The sequence below is a fragment of the Apodemus sylvaticus genome, chromosome 4 (genome assembly GCF_947179515.1).
Source record: "Apodemus sylvaticus chromosome 4, mApoSyl1.1, whole genome shotgun sequence".
Lineage (NCBI taxonomy): Eukaryota > Metazoa > Chordata > Mammalia > Rodentia > Muridae > Apodemus > Apodemus sylvaticus.
Genome location: NC_067475.1, coordinates 80,383,426 through 80,406,070, shown reverse-complemented (window position 1 = coordinate 80,406,070; position 22,645 = coordinate 80,383,426). Strand labels below are relative to the sequence as shown.

General features: G+C 49.4%; 1 protein-coding gene across 3 annotated transcripts in view; it reads right to left on the bottom strand.

The window, feature by feature from the left end:
• The window catches only part of Kirrel1 (kirre like nephrin family adhesion molecule 1), a 92,503-nt gene extending 70,448 nt beyond the window's left edge, over positions 1-22,055 (bottom strand). For all 3 annotated transcript variants that reach the window (XM_052180224.1, XM_052180226.1, XM_052180225.1), the window contains exon 1: positions 21,769-22,055. The gene's annotated coding sequence lies outside the window, so the exon portion shown is untranslated. The remainder of the gene's footprint in view (positions 1-21,768) is intronic.
• Between the last annotated feature and the right edge of the window lie 590 nt (positions 22,056-22,645).

Genomic DNA, 22,645 nt, shown 5'->3' with positions numbered 1-22,645 from the left:
TCAACGGGGTGTTAACTGCAGGTGACCTTTAGTCTGAATAGCTTTCTCCGGTCTCCAGTCCATCTATACAGAGCCTCTAATGGAAGGCTAGAGATGATTCGGGTTATCTGTTTCCATGAAACAGTAGTTGGCATTTTCTCTGTTTTCTTACTACTGGCCAAGTGCTACACTGTGTTAATACAGCTTAACTCATTTAATTAGCTTATTTGCTCCATAAAAGACGTGAGGCAACATAAATAGACACATCTGGTCAGTAATATAAAAAATAAACTAAGAGAACAACAATGAGTGGGAATGGTGATGGTTGGGGGGGAACCACTTAGGTTGCAGTAAAGCTAAGTATGTGTGCTTGAGAGAGAGAGAGAGAGAGAGAGAGAGAGAGAGAGAGAGAGATGAGATGCTGAAAGCCTCATCAGAGACAAACTGTGAGAGTCGACGCTTTAGATTTTAAGTAGCCAATATAAAGAATGAAAATTCAATGAAATCCCTGGCCATAATAATTAACACATTTAAAAATATTTCATGTATATGTATGTTTTGTTTGCATGTATGTATGTGAACTATATGAATTCACAATGCCCTCAGGGGTCAGAAGTCACCAGGTCCCCTGGAACTGGAGTTACAGTTGTGAGCCTCCATGTGGGTACGAGGAACAGAAGCAAAGCGGCAAAGCGCTCTGGAAGAACAGCCTCCTATCCATGAGCCATCTCTCCAACTCAACTCAGACACTTGAGGGTGTGTGTGTGAGAGAGAATGAGTGTGTGTGTGTGTGTGTGTGTGTGAGAGAGAGAGAGAGAGAGAGTGTGTGTGTGTGTGAGAGAGAGAGAGAGAGAGAGTGTGTGTGTGTGTGTGTGTGTGTGATACATAAGAACTAACCAGAACTTACTACTGTAGCTATTTCACCAATGGATCCTCATAAAAAGATGTTCTCATGTAGAGCCTGCCATGGGCACCATTTTTCAGTGCACTACAGGCACCATGCCAAACGCTCAGCTCAGTCTTGAAGGTGCAGATCTTGAAGGAGCAAAGACTATTTGCTCTTGGTTCACAGCTTACTGCCCTGGTGCCTGACTCTCTAAGGATAGAACTGACAGTATTTCCAGGAATGGACTAGCGGTGAGCACTCACCGAGAAATCCAAAGTGGCACTGAGCACAGCTGCAGCACTGCCCCCAGGCCGCAGCACTGCCCCCAGGCGGGAGGGATGCTGCTCCTTTGGACCTTCAGAAGGCTGAGGCAGGAGCCCTGCCACCCAAGGGCTAGGGCAAGCTCACCCTCCAGAAAGATTTTATTTTCTTTATTTTCTACCTTGTTCTGAGGAGCTGGGACTACAGAGGGGCAGAGGACTAGACAGACATGGCTGTGGCTGGCATTCCTGGCTGCCTCTTTGAAGTTTTCTTGGGGAGCTAGGAATGGGGCATGGTTGGAAGACACCCGGCAGAAGTAGGCCAGATCTTAGGCCAGTGTCCCCGTCACATGCAGGACTAAAAAGGCCGCAGTGTGTCACTTAATTATCTGTAAATGGTTTTTGTTCCTGTCTTTAAACATTTACCTCTATTGAATAATCTTCCTCCTTCTACCTCCCCCCTTTACAAGCTATCTCCTTTTCTTTGCTGTTGCTATGGCAACAACTCCAGGCATATAACTGCTCTCGGATTTTAAATAAAAGTTGAGACTTCTCTTTCCCTTCCCCCTCTTCTTTCCTCCTTTTTCATCTTTCTAGGGATGAGGCTTGTCTTGTTTCCGCTTCCCTTCACCTTCCTGGCTGCCTTCCATGTTCACACCCGACTGTTTCTTTATCAAGTTCCGTCACTTTCTCTTTGCATCAGCCTCCTGTCTAAGCCCTCTTCTCTATCTTTGGGCTTCCAAACCAGTCTTAACCTTCTAGTAGCCATGACAGTAAGAGTTGGGCCCCTGAGGAGGCATGGGGGCAAAAGCTTATCTGGGGAAAATAGGGGACCTGCTGACAGTCCAGGACCTGGGGAAGGGCCATCCCATGCTCTCTAGGGGTCATAACCTTTCTCTCTGAACCGTAAAACCTCCAGTGGATATGGGCGCAGGCTCCTTATACTGCCAACCACCTGACACTCAAGGAGGCCTTTCAGATCTGCACAGGAAGGTAAAGCAGGGCAGTCTGTGGAGAACTGCAGGAGGCAGGAGTTTTCTAGCCTGTGGTGGTGCCTGCTAAGGAGGGTAAGCAGGCCCGGGAGGGGAGGCTATGGTGGAGCCTGCATCTCTGGTCCCCACTCTGGAGCCTCCCTGTTCTCCATGATTTTATTTGTATCTTTTAGGGGGGGAAAAATCTTAGCTTTCAAACTTCACTCCTAAGGTGTCCGAGGCCTGAGGCATGTCAGGGATGGAGGGTACCAGGCAAGAAGGCGTGACACAGGAGAGCATCTGAGACTGCCATCTGCTGTCCCAGCCCCAGGAGTCTGCTGTCCCCAGGAGTCAGTTTTTGCTTGTTTGAAGCAGAGGTGTGGTAGATCTCCCAACACCCTTTCCGGGAATCAGAGCCTCATCCACGCGCTGCCCTCTGCCTGCTACCTTCTTAGCCCACACCTTGGATGGAGAGATATACAATGGCTCAAACAGGAAGCTTACCATTTTCAAAATGGATGAGGGGATAAAACATTTCCTCATTATCATTAACTGAAAACCTCTCAATTTTATGAAATATTGATCTAGGATATATGTGTGAAAGGAGGGAGAGATGTGATTTCAGAAACCCTACGACTGGGAAGTTAGGCCTTTCTCCTTCTGCTCCTCCTCAGGCAAGCTCAGGGGTCCTCAGGTGGGGGCAACTTTGCTTCACAAGACACTTCAGGAAACACTTGAAGGGTCATTTTCTGTCATACCTAGAGAGGGGTTACCACTGGCTTTCAGTATATAGAAAGCAGTGCAGGGAAGGGCCCTCAGTCAGCAATCAGCTATATACCCACTTAAGAAAATCATTGTGACATTCTGAGCCCACATTTCTTTACCTCTAAATTCACATTTTATACTAAAACTCATTTTTGTGTGCTGATGTCAGGCACTAGGGAGTAGACAGATACAAGACCAAGACAAAAAAGGACCTTGTCACCTATATTCTCTCTACTTTTGGGGTGGGGATGGGGTAGGGGCAGTGAACTTATGTTCTAGGCTGGGAAAGAGACTTGTATAAAGACACAGTCAGAACCCTGGGGACTCTGCACCATTGAATAGTAAGATCCAATAAAACAATAAGATGGCACAGACCACCCACAAACAGCAAAATCACCTCAGAGATTGCACTGAGCTTATCCACCTGCCCTCAACCATCACCCTGTGATGACAGCATAATTCTGCACAGGTCACACTGAAAGAAGTTTCTGGATTTCACTCCAGCAGTCCAAATTCCATCTTCCTCTGTTTTCTGGAAACAAAGGAAGGCCATATTCCTTCTGGATCATACACAGCGCCTGACAAGTTCCTCCTTTGCCGCTGGTCAACCTGAAGCCCCCAAAGAGCAAGCAGCTGTGTCAGGTAGAACAGACGACGAGAAGGTCAAAGCCCGGGTACCTGTCTCATCCCTCATTCTAAGCCAGCCTGGGCAATCTGACTCACTCTGAGCAACCAGGGGGAGATGGCCATCAGAGACAGACAGACAGACAGACAGACAGACAGAGACAGAGATGGATGGAGAGAGGGAGAGAGAGAGAGACAGAGAGACAGAGACAGACAGAGACAGAGACAGACGGAGAGAGAGACAGAGAAACAGAGACAGACAGAGACAGAGATGGAGAGAGGGAGAGAAACAGACAGACAGAGACAGACAGAGAGACAGAGATGGAAAGAGAGAGAGAGAGACAGAGAGACAGAGACAGAGACGGAAAGAGAGAGACAGAGAAACAGAGACAGACAGAGACGGAGAGAGGGAGAGAGAGAAACAGACAGAGACACACAGAGAGAGAAAGAGACAGAGAGAGAGAGAGAGAGAGAGAGAGAGAGAGAAGACAAAGGATCAAAGACCCAGGAGTCAACGTTTTAGGAAAGTGGGAGAAAGAATGGAAGCGGACGGGGAAGCAGCTAGCTGGTGGCCATGAGCATCTGAGAAGCTGCCTCCAGATGAAAAGAGAACTTAATGGGGGAGGGGGAGAGCGGAAGGAAAGAAGATGCTGAACACAGGAAAGGGGTCCTAAAGAGACGTGGCTGCTGCCTGAGGACCTGAGGACTGGTGGCCTCCCATGGCCATTGCTGTGGGCCTGCCTGGTCACAAGATTTCCTGACGCACTCCATCACCTCATCCTCCCCCGCCCCTCCTCTCCCATCCCTCTTCCGACCACCAATGTAATTCTCAAACTTCCTTGCCATCATCTCCCTGATCCTGGGAAAAACCTAAGAGCTCACACACACACACACACACATACACACACACTCCAGAGGCCTCTAATGACCCATACCTCTGCCATAGGCTGTCCTTGCAGGACAGGCCGGGTCCCTACCTACCATAGCAGGCTCCACTCAGCCCCTTCCACGCTTTACCGGCTCCATTTCTAGCAGTGAGCATGAAGGAAAGCTACGGTTCATGAACGGGCCTGGAGTTAGGCTGGTGTTTTGTTTTGAACAGCACATAATCCCGGGGCCGTGGGGAACCTGCAATTTGGCTGGAAAACTGAAAGGTCAGTACTTTAAAACTGAGAATCCTTAGCCTGTAAACAGATACATGGAGGGCCTGGTGAGGAAGGGCTCTCTGGAGAAGGCAAACTCCACGCAGGGGACGATGGATGCCAGGCCCTGAGGGTCGCCGTGGAGAAGGACAAGAGGCCTCCCTCCATCGGGAAAGTTTCAGTCCTTATGGAGGCCTGCGAGCTGGAAGGCGATGGCCCTGGGTTTCATTCCTCCCCTCCCCCACAGCGCAGCTCTGGTTGCCCTCTGAGATGATTAAAACCAAAAGAATTTCAGGGTCTGGAATTCACTTTTCGCCACCATGGCGTTCGCTCGCCTCCTTTCCTCTCCTGCAGCTTTTCCTCTTGGGAGAGCTGTTTGCTTCACTCCTTTCTTCTGGCTCGGAGATGACTCCCGGTACACACCAATTAACTTTGTTTTCATTTGGGGGGTGGGGAGGTGAAGGGACAGGGGGGCTGGGGGTCTCAGGCAAAGGGGGAAGAGGAAGGATGGGTGGAGGGGCCTTGATCTTGCTGGTTAAAATTCCCAGAAAAAGAAAGGAGCCAAAACAGCTTTCAGAGAAAGAAATCTGCCAAATGTTTATATTCCCACAAGACTGCAAAACCTTTTCATAGACCAAAGCTAAAGTTCAGAGAAAAGCCAGAGCATGCTTCTTCAGGGAGGAAATGTTATCAACATGAATGCATAAGTACCCACACCCTTGGTGGGGTCCCCACATCCCACACAGGCCAGGGCATCTACCCCAGGGCAGTGTGTGTGTGTGTGTGTGTGTGTGTGTGCAGTAATAATAGGTATTTTTATATACATCTGTATTTGTGGTGTTGGATGTATGAGTGTGGGTATATATATGTATGAGTATGCCTGTAGTGTGCATGGGGGAGTGTGGGATTGTATGTGTGGAATGTGTATGTGTGTATAGGTATAAATGCATGCATGTATGTCTCTGTATGCTTGTGTGTGTATATGGGGGGTGTATATGCATATATCTTGAGGAGTCCCTGCACATCTTACTCCAAGCCCATATCAGATCTAAAAATGTATTAACATATCTACTGCCCCTCTAGGTCCTGAGCAAAAGCTGTTTCCCCTGGATCCCCAGGTAGCTCTCTCTGAGACGGGCGGTTCTGACAGTGGCTCACAAGATAAAACAGAAGACCCAGGACCAGTCTTTGAAGAACTCCCACTGGATGGCCATTGGAAAACTAAGCATCCATAAAGTATCTTAGAGAATGAATGATCTTCTTGCTTTATGCTTGGAAAAATCCAAGTCACTAAGGTCATCCTGTCATGAGCACAGTGGGGCTAAAATCCCCATACGGACTCACAGTTCAGCACTATTTCCTCCAAATGTAGCTTTTCTTATTATAGTGCCCAGAAAACTAGAAGCTGCAAGCCTTCTTCAACTGGAGAAGATAAGCCTTTTTCTACACAGGCCCTAATGCTTAAAGCTGATGCCCTTATACTCTGAGTGGGAGGCAGCCCAGGCCAAGCAGTTTGATTTGTGGAGAGAAATGGAAACCGCATGGAGACAGAGTGGCCAAGCTGCCAGGGCTCTGAGTATTGGCACACCCAGAGGTGGTGCTGAGGGAGGGAAACGCTTGACCCCACCCTCCAGCCGGGGACCAGAGAAGGCCCTCTCTTACTACCCTTATAAGAAGTGGAATGGACTCTACTGCCCTTTGCAGGCTAGCTGCATCCATTGGTGGTGACAAGGGGACAAACGGCAGCTGCCATTTGCTGACAGTGCCTTGCCGTGCCAGAGACTCCGCTTTAGATGTTAAGCAAAACACTGTCAGATGTTTCAAGATTCTCATTTACCAAAAAGGGGACTGAGACTTAAAGAGGTCTTAATGCCGGCTGAGAGCAACAGAGTAGAAGCCCATGCGTGTCATCTGACGGACCAAGGGCGGCAGACTGTCAGGATCCACTGAAGCCCAAGCCACAGAGACTCGGTTCTCATGGTTCCTTTTGTTTTGTGTTTTTGACTTGTTTTTAAAGAAACTTCATTATATAAAAGACTTGCAAACAAATAAAAACATCACACACCAAAATTAACCAGACCCAAAGTCTACCAACTTAATGAACATATATATATATATATACATTTGGATTGGGATTTGAGGCGGAAGCCGTGAAGCTTCTCACTAACCCTTACACCTAAAGGACCTAATATGGACCTAGCCACCACCAAACCCCAAACCCAAACAGTGCACAACAGGATCAGAACAAGAAAAACATTACCTTTATATTCTCTTCTACAACCCGCACCTCATCACCTGCATGGATGCCCTTTCTAACCTCTTACACATCATCTTTCTTGTTCTCTCAGTCATACTATGTCTGCATCAGTATTTGTTTATATGTATGCATAGATGTATGTATGTATACGCAAGTGTGTGACCTCACTTAGATATTATACATCCGGAGTCCTCCATTCTCCTGCAAAGGTTTTTAACTTCATTTTTCTTTGAGGCTAAGTAGTATTTTATTTTATTTTTTTATAGGTAACAATTTTTCATTGTCTGTTCATCTGCTTATGGGCAACTAGGGTGGCTGAAATTCTCTGCTGTTGTGAATAAAGCAACAGTAAGCATGAGGCCTGCTAAGGAACAAAATGAGGGCCAGACAGGAAACACATGACAGAGGTTTATGTACCAGTCCACCGCCATGTTGGTTGGTCTGGAGGCTGCAAGAGGCACAGAGCCTCCCCTTCTTGCCTATGCTCTAACCCTGCTGGTCACAACTGGATTTAACTTGATGTGGCGAGGGCCGATTACTCACACTTCCCGAACTTAGCAGAACTCAGCCAAGATTCTTCTCATCTCTAAAATGGGACTGCCCCCAAGCAAAGGCAATGGGAGGATGCCTGGCCTCTCCCTCCATCTGGTTATACTAGCTGGTCATGGGCCGTTCATCCCATAGCTCCAAACCCTGGGGCCGGTCCTGCTTCTCACCTCTGGGTCCCCGGTCACAGCTCTGCTGCTGCCATCTCAACTGTGCCCACTTTACAGGGTGTGCACCCTTTACTCAGACTTCTCTACAGTGCCCCCTAAGCTTTGTGACAATGTGCATCTCTTCTTCTTCCTCTGTGACCCCGAGCAACGGAAGGGGCTTATGATATATAACTCCATGGAGAAAGTCTATCGAGAGAGGATGCCTTCCCGGGCACACTGGCAGGGCCCTGGTCCTGTGTTCCCCTCACAGATCCACATGTCCCTTCCCTGTCCCTTTCCTCACCTGTCTCACTGGCTGCCACCTCCCCCACATTCCTCCAGCATGTGTCTATCTGCTCTCCCCTCTCTCCCTCTTCCTTCCCACCCCCCTCCACGATGCTGCTGCAGGCTTGGAGCAGGAGGTTATGAAAATGAGCTTCGTGCCCAGGAGACTGTAATTATCTGCTAAGTGTGAAAGCCAGAGTGATTAATTAAGAGATAATAAAAAGAAAAGGAGGGTGAGAGGGGGGCCTCGCCACTTCGCTTTGATGATAGAAACTGAGGTGAGCCAAGCAATTAGGGGAATCTTTATCGAGAGTTAGCTGTAATCCACAAATTATTAAGCACCAAATGCTTCAGGAGAGCCATGCATTCTTGCCTAGTGACAGACAGAGGACAGCAGGATTAAGAGAGCTGAGAACACCCATCCAGGGACAGGGAGAGCAGAGCTAGACTGGGGCTAGCAGGGCTGCTGGAGGACAGCAACAGAGCAGGCTGTGCGCACTGTCCCAAGCCAGGCCATAGGCAATGTTTGTGGGACTCTAGGCCTTGGCTGTCTGGCTTTCCTATCCTTGGAAAGGGAAACCAGGTTGCCCTAGGGCTCACTGTACTCTTCTTCCTCGGAGGCCCAACCCTTCCTCTTGAAGGACTGACATCCTATCCAATCGAATTCTTAAAGGGGCAGGGGTATATCACACACAGCTGTGGGGAAGTGCATCACACAGGTTGCAGGTAAAGATGCTTGCAGGGGCCACAGCTGACATGACCACACCACAGTGGTCAGGTCTCAGAGGCTCTAACTCCACACCCCTAATCAGGCAGACCTCCTTGGGCCTCGGGACCGGCTTCTCCCACTAGACTCTCCTACCTGGTAGTCAGGTTCCTTTACCTCTCTCTCAAGTCCTTCCCTCTAGCTCCTGTCCTAGCTGGCTCTATTGTTCCTGGTGTGTTTTCCCTCCAGGCCCTTCCAGGGCTATTTTCCTAACTGGCCATGACCCAGCTCCAGCATCTCTGTCCATCCTCTTCCCTGTACATGCTAAATAGACTTACACTGCCCACATCAGTAACATGGGAGATCCACACGGGCAAAGTTGGGCTGAGGACAGTTCTGGTATCAGGAGGCCTGACCATGGACGGGCCCACCCTGCCCAACCTTTCCAGGCTCTTTTCCTAATAGTCAGGTTTTGGTAGTACACACAGTTCCTTTCTCAGCCTGGACACTAAGAAGAAGGAGGAGGAGGAAGAGGAGAAGGAAGAAGAAGAAGAAGAAGAAGAAGAAGAAGAAGAAGAAGAAGAAGAAGAAGAAGAAGAAGAAGAAGAAGAAGAAGAAGAAGAAGAAGAAGAAGAAGAAGAAGAAGAAGAAGAAGTGGGAGGCACTAGCAGTATGAGCCTCATGCTTCTAACCCTGGCCAAAGACTCCATAGAGTAACAACCTTAGTCAGACCCTTAAAGAGAACTTCTTGGTGTCAGTGGAGCCTGGGAGAGTCTTAACCTCTGATCTCTCGGGCCTTGCTTCTGAATAAAGGGAGCATGCCATGACGTTTGAAGAAATGGACTGTTAGAGGAAAATTACTTATCCTGATATAGAAAATGCTGTGGATGCATTTGGTTTCAACCTCTAATTATAGTTTGTGTGCAGGAGCAGGAAAGACTCAGGTTGGACACAAAGAACTTCCTATTAGCTATTGTCAGGTCTGAGAAGGAAAAAAAACAGACAATGCTAATAAAATTCCTTTCTCTTCAAAAAAAAGAAAAAAAAACGGGCCAAACCCTGATTTCCAGATTCATTCAATCAGTCCAGCCTCAAGAGAGGTATCTTGGGAATCTGACCGAAGATAGTGTTCTTAGAGGAGCACTACACCACTGTTTTTGAATTCTTGACCTCAAGTTCTTTCTGTTCCAGGAAGCCAAACCTGGTGGTCCTCATCCCTCCTTGTATCTTTTAATCCCCCTAGGCTGATTCTGCTAGTTACCCTTGCACTTGCAGAGAAATGCATGAACTTTTTTTCAGAGGTATAGGAGGAAACAAGAAAATCAGTGAGGTGCCAGTCTGCTAGTCCACAGGACTCTTCCACAGAGGGAGTAGGAGGCCCAGCAGTGGTGGTGGTGGTGGTGGTGGTGGTGGTGGTGGTGGTGGTGGTGGTGGTGCAAGCCTTTAATCTCTGCCCTCAGGGAGTAGAGGCAGGCAGATCTCTGAGTTTGAGGCCAGCCTGGTCTACAGAGAGTTCCAGGACAACTAGGACTACCCAGAGAAACACCCTCAAAAACAGAAAACAAAACAAAAAGAAGACAGAAAACAATTGAGTGGAATCCGTAGGCGAAGCATCTCTTATGGAGGATGAGAAACTGGCCTGTAGGAATGGTACCCACTGCTCCCCAACAACCATGTCCAGGTAAGCCATAGCCTCTCTTCCTTCTCAGTCACGCATCTTGTTCACAATCCAATTTTCAAGCTAAAGCCAGTAAGGGTCAAGGTTATAGATGAGGGCTCAGGCATGGCAGAGTTTCCAGCAACATGCAGTCTGGGGCTTTCAACTCTAAGCAGGAAGTATGGAAAGATCTGGCAAGGAGGTGGAGCTGGAGTTGAGCAGGTGGCAGGGGACCCTGGAGGGATCAGCCTCAGGCATGAGGAAGCTCCCACTTCTGCTCCTAAAACTAGCATATCAATGCCTTTAAATCAGCCACACATCCAAACTATTTTGCTTGTTTGTTTTGGTTTTTCCAAGACAGGGTTTCTCTGTATGGCCTTGACTGTCCTGGAACTCACTCTGTAGACCAGGCTGGCCTCCAACTCAGAAATCTGCCTGCCTCTGCCTCCTAAGTGCTGGGATTAAAGGCGTGTGCCACCACTGCCTGGCTAGCAAAACTATTTTGAAAGCAAGTTCTGCTAAGGAATTCTGTTCACTCTAGATTCCAGTTAGAAGACAAACACAAGCATTCTCCCTCTCACAGGGTCCTCAACAGGGTCCTGTAGCAACGGCACCACCAGGGAATCTCTAGCCAATACAGAATCCGTTCCCAGGGTCCTTCAAAGCTAGAGACTTTTTGTGGCAACACAAAGAGCTGATGCTTCTGCAGAGATGGCTATTGAAGTTAATACTGAAGCTTACCGTCCTGCAATGACTCCTCTGGACGCAGATTACCTACGAGTGTGTGGATAACAAATTCCCCATTTCAAAAATGGCTTACAAAGGGTAAAAGACCACTCAGTCTCCAGACACAGTCTACAGACTGAATTCTAAAGCAGGGTGCCACCCCAAGCCCCGCCCTAGGGTCCCCCTATCTCTGAAACCTCAGAGTACAAAGTGCAGGAGTCACACCATTGGTTGCCTCCCTTGCTTGCCCGGATGGCACCACCTATGCATTTGGTTCGTCATGGTTCCTCTTTCACTCTGTTCCCCTCCTCACATTTGTCTTGCACTGTGAACCCTGAAAAATGAAGCACTCAAGCACTATGCATTGCTAAAAAGGGTTCGTAAGCGCCAGACCCTTCTGCTTCAGACACCATGTCATTCGAATGCCACAATCACCTGAGAGGCAGGAACAACCATCTGCACTGTATAGGCTCTAAGGGGCACATAGCGGCAACTCTGGTAAAAAGTCCAATACTCACTCCTATAGTGCCCTGGTTGGGGAGGGGGGCCAGGAGACTCGTGGTTGCCTGTCTTTTACAGAGTAAGCTGTGTTACATCACGACCCAGGAGTGAAACTGAAAGTGGGTGCGCCAAAACCTCAGATGCAAATATTACCATAAATGGAGCCCAAGAGCAGTACAGACAGTCTAAACATCATTTCCACTTGCCTGGGTCATGCATCATAATAGTTATTTTGCAAAGGTGGGTATTCCTTTTTTCGTTATCTCTGGCTCATACTAGCATTAAAATGAGATTGAACTCTCTCACTCCACGAACTGACCAGGGAGGAGAGAAGTCCCCAGGTGTGCATAGGGAGAGAGGCGCAGCAGGCCTGCGTCATCCACAGAGTAGCTGGTGCTGACACTGTGTGCTCACTTCTGTCAGCATAGCCACAGTGAGTGTGGAAGGGAGGGGCCTTTGTGGGGACTCTGGGGGCCCCTATCCCACAGTACAGTCAAGCTGGCAGATTTCCTAAAGGAGTTGAGAGAAGAGGTGAGACAGAGCCACAGAGCAGTGGTTAAGATCCTGGGGTTGGAGATCATAGCTAAGGAATCCCACAGTCTAGCAGGAAGTCCTCAGTTGCTTAAAAATGAAGATGAAGAAAACTTCCATTTTTCTAAGAGCAGCCAGCATGCCCAGCCCTGGGTTTTGGAAGCTTAGAAAATGCCTCCTCCTGCCCCACCCTGCTTCAGTCCCTCTGGCCATCCATCCCTTCCTTCCCTGTAATAAGCTCCCCCGTTAAATGAACAGAATGGGAAGAAACAGTTAAAAGGGCCTCATGGTGGGGCAATGTTGGGTAATGGAGCACACAGGGCCCCAGGCTGTGCATGGAGAATTCGGGGAGGCGGGAATAATAATAAAACCTCAGCTGAGCTGATTAAGAGGAGAAAGTTAATTTAGAAATCAGCTCTACCGGGCAGGAGCGGGGGCTGGGGAGAGGGAAATGGACACGAGAGGTTGGGAGACTGAAGGAAAGGGTGTTTTCCACAAACTGCCTTTGTTCCTACAAATCAAAATCCTCAGGCAGAAGGAAGGCTCAGTTCTGGGGATTCCCTGGCTCCTTTCATCTGGAGCAGGGGCACAAGGACCAGCCAGAGCCGGGACATCTTGCTGCCCAGCACTCCAGTGCGGCTGTAGGCATAGCGAGGTACAGCCGTTTCCTCCCATGGCCTCCCTCCCAGCTTCAAGCATCCAGCAGGAAAGTCAGACTCCCAACATTTTTCACATACTTCTCTGGCAACCTCTGCTGAACAGGACTGTCTGTATGTGTTTATAGATGCTCCTCCCACGGCAGGCTGGGACTGCCTCAAGGACTCGGACTAAATCTCACCTTTTAATCCCCAGGCCTAGGATCAACACACACACACACACACACACACACACACACCAGCTAGTGCTTCTTTCCCCCCTCTCCTTGCCAGGGCCCCTCTGAGGAGGTTCCTGCTGAAATCTGGCAGCTCACCTCCCTGCTGAGGCCCTAAAAATTCTAAGAAGTTCTATCCCTAAGTAAGAAGAGGCTAGGGCTGCAGACACAGTCTGAGACTGACAGGAAAGTCTGCACCTGGTGTTTATCTCAAGCCTGGACAGTATAGACGATGCCCAGGCTCAGAGTGGATAAGGACAAATGTCTCTGACTCACTCAACTCCAGGTATGTGGGTAAGGAGGCCCTCTACCTTCTCTCCGCTGAGCTGAGCCCTACTTCCAGGCAGAGGACCCTGGGAGAGCACCCCCACTTCCCAGTCTCCAAACTCAGGTCACAGACTGGGGACTTCCAATGACACTCTCATAATGGTTTCTGTTCACTTTCGCCTAGCCAAATTGATCTTTATTTCATTTGCACATTTTACTTTATTACTTTTTATTTTACCACGGGGGGCTACAAATCTCCACAGCAACTCTGCCAGGTTAGGAGTTTAGAGGAGGGAAAGATTTGATGGAGAAAGATATAAATACCATGAATTGTTTTCAACACTCTCTCTGTTTAAAACTCAGAAGACCCAAGATGCAAAAGGCAGAGGCAGATGCTTCTAGAGTCTGCAGCCTACCTGAGCTACAGGTGAGACATATCAAAAGAACAAAACAGTCAGTGGTGGTGGCACAGCCTTTAATCCCAGAACTCAGGAGGCAGAGGCAGGCGGATCTCTGTGAGTTTGAGGCCAGCCCAGTCTACAGAACAAGTTCCAGGACAGCCAAGGCTACAGAAAAACCCTGTCTCAAAAAAACAAAACAAAACAACCAAACAACAACAACAAACAATAACAAAAAAGGAAGGAAGGAAGGAAGGAAGGAAGGAAGGAAGGAAGGAAGGAAGGAAGGAAGCCCAGAATTAGCTGGCTTCAGGGCTGTCTTTGACCCATCTAAGCCCAGGGCTTCGACAGCAATCTTGGCTTGAGTTCATTACAGCGGGTCTGCCTCTTCCCAGAATATATCCTCCATGCACCCACCTCATTCCAAAGTCTTCTGCACCTGCCTGCCTGCCAGCCACATACCTTGACTTGGGAAGGTGGACCTGTGGGGTGTTCTTTTTCTGCTCGCTATATACATATCCATCCCTAACTCTAAGACCACTTCTCCCAGGGAGCTGTGAGGATCACTGTAGCCCACAGCAAACTCCTCTCTGCTGAATCCTCCAGCTCTGGTCTTCACACTACTATAGCAGCTCCTTAATACCAACCTACAAATCTACACACACACACACACACACACACACACACAGAGTCAGTCAATTAGTGCAATTAGTGTGTGTTTGGGGGTTTTAATTTCTTGGAAAGAAGGAACTACATATTATAATTTTTTTATTATTCCACATAATTTGTACCCATTTTCCAAATAATTATATGAGATTTAGAAAGAAATTAGTTGTCCCCATTTTGTGGAAGAAGAAACCGAGGCCAATGTGATTGAATAATTCCACATAAAAAATAAAGACCCTTAGGAGTAGTATCTTCCTCATTTGCACTACACAGCCTACCCGTGTGCTCTCTGGCAGTGTGGTTCTGTTGGTAGTGCAGAAGACTGAGCTCAGGCGGGACTTGCACATTAGCTTGCGTTCAACCAATAGGCTTCACACCAGTCCCATAGCGATGCTTGGGGCCAGTGAAAACAGACCTACACCCAAGGAAGCACAAGATCCCACCACCTAGCAATAGGACTGGACTATGTACAAATCCACATTGTGATACTGACCCAGCGGAGGAAAGTACCGTATGATACATCTCTCTGAAGGCCTTGCCACCATTATCCCATACATGGCTATACAGTTCTGATCATTAAGCCATGCGTGACTGAACATTTCCGGTGAGGGAAAGAACTAATTCTGCATTTTCTCCACAGCCTCCAGTTAGGATATACTCTTCATAGTGCCTCAGAAGGAAATGCAGGTCAGAGAGAACAAGCAATCCTGTCCCAAAGAAGAATTTATTATTCTTAAGCCAAGTTAGGGAGCTGGGGAAAGAGATAACACACGTAGAATAGCTTCCTGAAATAGCCCCGCTGGGCCTTGAGTGCTACATGAGACTCAGAATTCGGCTATCCCTTCTCTGACTCAAAACCCAGGCCCCATGGCATTCTGGGAGATTCTAACAGCACCTTCCCAGGGCTCAGACCCAGAGTGAAGCAGCAGTATTATCTCCTGGAAAACTAATGGCATTTGCTAGAGATTTCTAGCCCAGATTTAAGAGCCTCCATCTTGAAGAGGGTGGCTGGCTGCAGGGCCCATTTATTTCAATACCATCCCAATTTTGTCAAATGGGTCTGAGAAGGGCAGAGACGGATGAGCACTGCAGTCCCCAGAGACGAGCGAGGTTAATAAAAGTTGCTGAAGAAATTAAATGTGTAGGAAGGAAAAACTGGGAGCCCCTTCCACATGGGAGAAGCTGAGAGACGGAGGGAGAGTAGATGGAAAGAAAAACGATCTTCGGAGGCACCCAGGAGCTGCAGAAGCTTTCATCCCGGGTGCCGTAAGAACTCAATCAAGCTCACACTGTCTGAAAAGCAAATGGAAAGTTGAAGAGAGCTGGGGATGGAAGATGCAGAAGGGCCAGACTCAGGGAGCAGGGAGCTCAAGGGCTCCCGCTTTTCCAACCTGGCAGCATGCACATCTATGAGAGGAGATGCAGAACATGCAACACAAGAACAGTGCTCTCCCAGAGTCAGGAGGGCCGCTATAGCCACAAAGAAAAATGGTGGACTAGAAATACGTTCACTCCAACCTTGCTGTGGTGGATGGAAGGGCCAGGACGGCCACAGATGTATCCACCCCAATGTGCCTGGAAGAGCAGTGTGTGCTCATGAACATGAGACCGCACCTACAGGCTTGCATATGTCAATACTACTAAAGAGGCCAATGCCCACTGCCTGCAGGGGTGTCTTTCTGGGATCTAATCCCGTTCGCTATCCCCACGTAACTGCCTGTTTCTCATCCTGACTGTCTACCACAGGCTATGTCCTGTTGGACAATTTGTTTAACTTATTTAGGCCTCTGTTTGTCCATCTATAAAATGGAATTAACACCTAATATTACTATTCCATGCTAAACACAGAGTAGCCCTTCCCCAAGCGTGCATGGCTTTCTTCTCCTCTCTGAGTGTCATTCTGCATCTAGGCTCCCAGGACTCTCTACTCCCTGGTCTCACATTTCAAGATCAAAAACACAGCAACCTCTTTCTCCTCCACCACCGAGGCCCCCAGCCTTTTCCAGGTCAAAACCTCCTCTGAGAGACTGCCAGATTGACTGGCCTGGAGCTCTGGGAAGAGCTGGAGAGCAAACGGGAGGCAGGAGGGTGCAGCTCTGTCAGATGCTCACTGAGTGGCTTCCCTGCCCTCAGAGGGAACGTGGCCTAGAAGCAGGGAGATAAGGAACCGGGCCTCCCAGCCACTGCCTCCATTTCAGCTCGCAGCCTTTCACAAGCCATCTAACTTCTCTGGAACTCCATTTTCTCCTCTACTAAATGGAAAAATAACAATGATCCTGCCTATATCACATGATAATCTATCAAATGTTATGGCACATGTGACAGCTACTAAAATCTGAAAGCATTACATAGTTACAAAGCTAGAAGACAGACAGGGAAGACAGGGGGGGGGGCGAGGCTTATAGCTCAATGATGAAGCACTTGCCTAGCCCTGGGCTTGATTCCATCTCACAACGCCCCACCCAACCCCCACCTCCATCCCTCCAAACACACCTGAAACCATAGGAGGAAAGAGACTGGGGCAATACAAACCTCTTTTTGACAGGCATTAATATTTTGCTCCCACCTCTGTGTGATGATATCAAACCCAGGGTAACTAAGGGTGGCCTAGCATTCCTGGCTACAAAACTACAGATAATTATGTAGTCTATCTCAGAGGACTGCTGCACAGAACAAGACAGCAGGCCTAGGTTCTCCTCTCATCTAATAGAGGTTGCCAACACAGATAAGCTTTGTGGAGACATAAAAGGGCTTGGATCAGGGTGTTAGCACTCTGGAGATGGCCCTCGGTGAGTTGTTTAACCTCTCAATTTTGGTTTTCTTATCTATGAAACGGCAGGAACATCAATTTTGAAAAGCACACAGCAGGAACTCAGAGAACGGTAATGCTGATACCTTGGTATGTTGCTGACCTCCCATGATCCCTTTCAGGACCCGAGGCCAGGCAGAGCCCTAGGGAACCGGCTGAGAAGCTGAGCTGGGCCCCTCCAGGTGAGCTCAACACTGAAGCTCTTAGCCTCTGCAGCTGGTTTGGAGGCTAAGGGCGAGAGGCCCATGCGGTCTCCAGACTCCACTCCGTGCATCAACCCTTGCATGGTCCTATGACACTGCAAAGCCAGCTTGGTGGGGACAGGGGGAAGGCTCCCATGGATAAATCCATGGATTAGAAAGGCTAGGTTTCATCTAAGAAACAAACACAAGGATATAAATCCTGTTTGGCAAGTCAAGCCTTTTAAAGAAATAGCCAGCGGAATCATAAAGAAAGAGTAACCCAAAACTATAGGGCAGAACCTCAAAATCAAAGACTGTTTTTAAATGTTTAAATGCTATTATTACCTTAATGAAACAATCTTTTCCTCTCCACTTACTCTACCATGGACCAGAGGTGGGGGTGGGGGAAGAGATCCTGTCCCAGACCTGTGTCAGTCCCTGCTAGCTGAGAGGTCTCTGGCGAAGAAGAGTGTAGGTTTTGAATCAGCTGTTTTCCGTCACTGCCTACCTTATGCATCTGAACCTCAGTTTCTCACGTAGGCGAAAAGGAGTTAATGGCCCAGGCCTATCTCAGGGGACTGTTATACAGCTTAAGTTAATATGCATTTAAAGTCGTTACTGTGAGTGCTCACTAAATGATCTGCATTAGTTCTCACATTGAAACACCCCACCTTCTCATTTCACACAAAAGCTCAAACTTCTCTGCTTTGCCCTCCCCTCCTCCCCTCAGGTCTCTCCTGCAGACCTTTTCTGAGGGCACCAAGCAGGAAGAAAGCTGAATTGTGTCTTTTAGGTCGCGGTCTTACCCCGCCCAGGTTCTCTCTGTGAGAGAGGCATGAGCAGGACTACAAGAGGGGCAGACACTCGGCAGCCCTCAACATCTGCCCACATGTGCTCAGGCACACGCTCCAACACAGTCGCTGAACACCCACGTATTTTCATAGATTAATATGTTAATAACCCATGGATTATCATATATATGTGCATACATATATATCACCATCCCCACTTTACATATAAGCAAACTGAGGCACCCACAGAGCCCATAACCTCTTCAGAATACCAACATGGAGGAACTGAATGTAAGTCTCTGATTTTATCTATTTATTTATCTATATATTTATTTATTGGGGATTTAAAATTCACCTTGACTGGCCTGAAACTTAGTATATGTAGTCCAGGCCTTGAACTCATAGCCTCAGCCTCTTTTTTTTTTTTTTTTTTTGAGACAGAGTTTCTCTGTGTAGCCCTGGCTGTCCTGGAACTCACTCTGTAGACCAGGGTGGCCTTGAACTCAGAAATCCGCCTGCCTCTGCCTCCCAGAGTGCAGGGATTACAGGCGTGTGCCACCACCGCCCGGCAGCCTCAGCCTCTTGAATACTAGGTTTTCGAGCTTACCAGACTGAGACTGTGATGTCATCACCATTTAATATGCCCTCCCCTCTGCAGTGCAGATTACTCATCAATCGGATATTAAGGGGCACTGACTATATGCACAGCACTGTGCCCATGCTGGAGCGTAAAAGAGAAGTGAAGACTGAGTCCCAAGGGATCTTGAAGGAGGCTTCCTCAGAATGCAGTTCTCTGCAAGCTTTGGGTAAGCCAGCAGCAGCTTCTTCATCAGACCCTACTAGGAAGGCAAAGCAGGGGGCAGGGGCAGCAGGCACCCAGTGGTAATAAGGAGCAAAGGTTGGAAGAACTGGATGTCACCTCCTTCCTGCCCTGCCTGGGTGTTGCAGACCAGTGCCTGTGGCACCCAGCACTTGTTTCGCGTCAACCTTGGCGTTCAAGTAGAAGGCTGAAGATGGAGTCCAATCAAAGTCAAGGGAAGACCTGATGGCTTGGTTTCTGCCCACTCCCCCTGCATCTACCCCAGCCCAATACCCAGCTGTAGGCAGAAGTAGGACATCCGGAGTGCATCTGTGTGCAAAACAGAGCTGTAGAATCCAGACTCACAGTTCTCTGCCAGGATGTAACTGTGCACAGGGAGCTAGATGCTGGAAACATAGGAGACCCTTGGGCCTCTTTGTTTTACCCCTTAGTCTCCTTGGAGCAAAGGCAGAACAGACAGGAGGAGCTTGGGGTGAGGGGGTGCCAGAGGAGGAGATTTTCCTCCTATAGCCAGAGCCACCAGCCTCAGGAGGCAGCTCCCACAGGAGCCATCCTGTCATCCCACATTGCTCTGATTAACTACAATCCTTCCTTTTCAATTTCTCCTCCCTGAGACTAGGGAGGGAGAAAAATCTCCTAGAAAATGAATAAATATTTCAATTTTCAGCGCAATCAGTCTGGGGAGCTGGGGCGTGATGGACGCAGCAGCGGGGGAGGGGGAAGATAATGGTTTTCATTTAGATAAGATACAGAAAATTATTTAGTAAAAAATGAAGATAGATGAAGCTCATCGAAAGTCTCTAGAATACGGTTGATATTCCTGAGCCAGGCTCCTGAGCCAGGCTGGATTTCCCCTTCCTAGCCCTTCTCTGTTCAGTTTTGCTGCTTCTCACGACTACCTCTCCTCTTCCTCCCTTCTCACTACCTCCTCCTCCTCCTCCTCCTCCAGGTCACAGCCAACCACACTGTGGACTCTCTCCCTGCCTCAGCCTTAGCATGTCAGAGTCTCCAGGTCCCCATTTCACCCCTAAGGGTCTCCTCCCCAGCCCCTCGCCTGCCTGCCTGCCTGCCTGCTGAGAGTCTCTCCTCGCTCCTCTCTCCCTTAGCTCTCCTCCCCAACGACCCCAAACACACACTGCATCCTTTTGCAGTTCTTTCACCTCTGATAGAATCAAGTAAGCTGGGGTTCAGCTGCCTTCCCTAGCCACACCCACCCACAATGATGGACAGGTACACAGCAAGCATCTTTTTTTTCTGACCTCCAGTCAGTCGGGATTCAAGCTACATGTCTCTCCTGTTTGCTAACTGCAGCTTCTGTTTCTTAAAGCTCATTCTATTTCGTTGGAATATGAGGGCTGCAAGAAAGGGGCAGATAGATGCCTGCTTCTGACACCTATCAGAATGGACACAGCTGCCCCTTGCCCGCCATGCTCTTCCCCTCCCCCTCTCTTGCAACCTGGCTTGAACAAAGTCAGAACTTAACTTATCTTCCCAACTTTCTGTCAGGTGGCCAACCTGAGACCAGGCCTTGTTTTTTCCCTCTCCCTAACTCCACTCCTTCTCTCACACAGTGGATGTTTGCCTTCTCATGGTCTAAGAGGGTCCTGGGGCTTCAGGGAAGGAAAGGGAATCAAGACCCCTAAACTAATCCAGGCTTTGCCTTCAGAGCTGGAGCAGAGGGCTAGCAAAGAGAGGCGGGGTCCAGTGGAATACCCAACCCCCTACACAGACACACACACAGACACACAGACAGACAGACACACACACACACACACACACACCATTCAGAAGAGGAAGAGAGCTGGCCAATGCCTGAGGCTCTTTCCACTCTGTGGCTTCCCTCTTTCCAGATCACTCACCCACCCCAGTGAGAGACCACCTCCTCCATTTTGAAGGCTGTAACATCTCTGTAGGCGCCTGCCTATAAGAATGTCTGCCCAAGTTTCTTTGTTTGCTCCATGACTGGGGTATGTGGAAGCTATTCTGTGTGAGTGGACGCTCCGTCCTTTGAATGTAGCAGACATGTTTGTACAGTTGAAGTTCGATGCCAGGGTATAACTGGGCAAGTGTATGTCGGCTTAGAAGAGGACGCTTCCTTCTTCAGAGGTGTCAATCAGTGTCTTTGTGTATGTGTCTGACTCTGTGTGTGGGGATGTTTGTAGGGATGTCTCCTGAGGTGAGCAGTCTGTCTCAGTGTCTCTGTTGGAAGCTATCTGGGTGTCAGTTTCTGTGTTCCAGTTCGGGGGAGGGGCTCGACAGTATTAAATCTTCCTTTGAGTCAGGAGCCAAGACCCTTCCTTTTCCTGCAGACCTCAGGCCTGGCAGGGTTTGGTTGCTTCGAGTGCATCAAGCCAGTGTACCTGAATGCTCTCATCTCTCTCCCACTCTTCCTTCTGCTGCCCAGCTAGCTCCAAAGGAACCTCAGAAATCTGCACTTTTCTGACCCGAAGTGAGTGCCTGGCTCAGTCAACTCCCCTTCTCCTGAACCCAAACAACCCTGGTAACTGGACTTCTACCTCTCACCCACAGCCTCCAGGGCGGGGGAGCGAATACAGCCTTCCTTTGAGGGGCAGCCCCAAGCAGTATGCTGCCGCACTTCAGATGAAGGTGACTGTAGGCTGGATAGGGGTCGCAGGATCCCTCAGCCTCATTTTAGGGAGCCTGCGTCTGTGCTTTCTCTGCACTCCACCCCCCAAATCTCAAATCCCATCTCCTCCCAGCCTTTCTCTTGGCCAAGACCCAGTAGTCCGGCCCTAGGCTCAGGAGGTGGAGGGATGGAAGGAGGACTGCCAGGAACTGGAGGACTTTAAGCACTCTGATCCCTTCTCTACTCGGATCTCGGCTTGTGCGACCTAAGTTCTCTGTTCTCCCGCGCAACCAGAGGAAGCAAGTTGGGCCGCTTCACCAAGAACTCCTCGGTGCTCTCCGGGAAACTCCGCGCCCTTTCCCCGGACTCCCTAGCCAGCAGCTGGGGCTTACCTTGTGAGAAAGTGTTGAAGAGAGTGAGGATCCAGATGAGGAGGCTCAGCATGCTGTCCGCCCGTCCGCCCGCCGCTGGGCCCGAGTCGGCGCGAGCCGGGCCGCCGCTGGCTCTCTCTCCTCCCTCCCGCCCTTGCTCACCAGGCGCACACTCGCTTGCCTCTCTAGCCGCGGGCTCGCTCCCCTGGCCCCTCCTCTCGTCCCGCGCCCCCTAATAATTCCTGCCCTCCGGCTTTATCTCTCGGGGCCTCTCTCAACCTCCGCGCCGCGCGCTCGCTCTCTCCCTCTCTTCCCTCCCTGGCTCCCTCCCTCTCTTCCTGACGTCTGCTCTCCCTCCGACGGCGCCTCCCTCCACTGCCCTCCCCTGGTCCCCCAACGCGCGCGCACACACTCGCTCCTCTCGCTGGAACCGAGATGGGAGGAGAGCAAAGAGAAAGGAATTGAGGGCAGAGGCAAGGGGTGGGGAGAACGCGGCGTCTCAGGCTCTGGAGCAAGGACCGCTGGGTCCTGGCCCACCCGTGCTTGGTGCAAGACCTACTTTTACCCCCAGTGGTGTAACTGAGCCGGACCTGGGGTGGCAGCCAGGACTGAGGACAAACCTTCATCAATTTGGGTGACTGTGTTAGGAGGGGTGTGCTTCTTATGCGTCTGGGGAGGGGGGCTGTAAAAGCTTTAAGATCTCTTTTTCGTTTTAATCCCAAACCCCAGAATCTAACCCTAGATGCCTAAATTAAGAATTCTCAATTAACTCGAGAGTGTTGGAGGGGGAGAAGCTCTCCTCGCTTACAAATCTCAGACTGGAGAAATCTTGACTGTCTTTGAGCCCCTTCTGAGAGCTTCAGCCAGCCACATTGAGGCCCGCCTCAGCGCCGGAGTC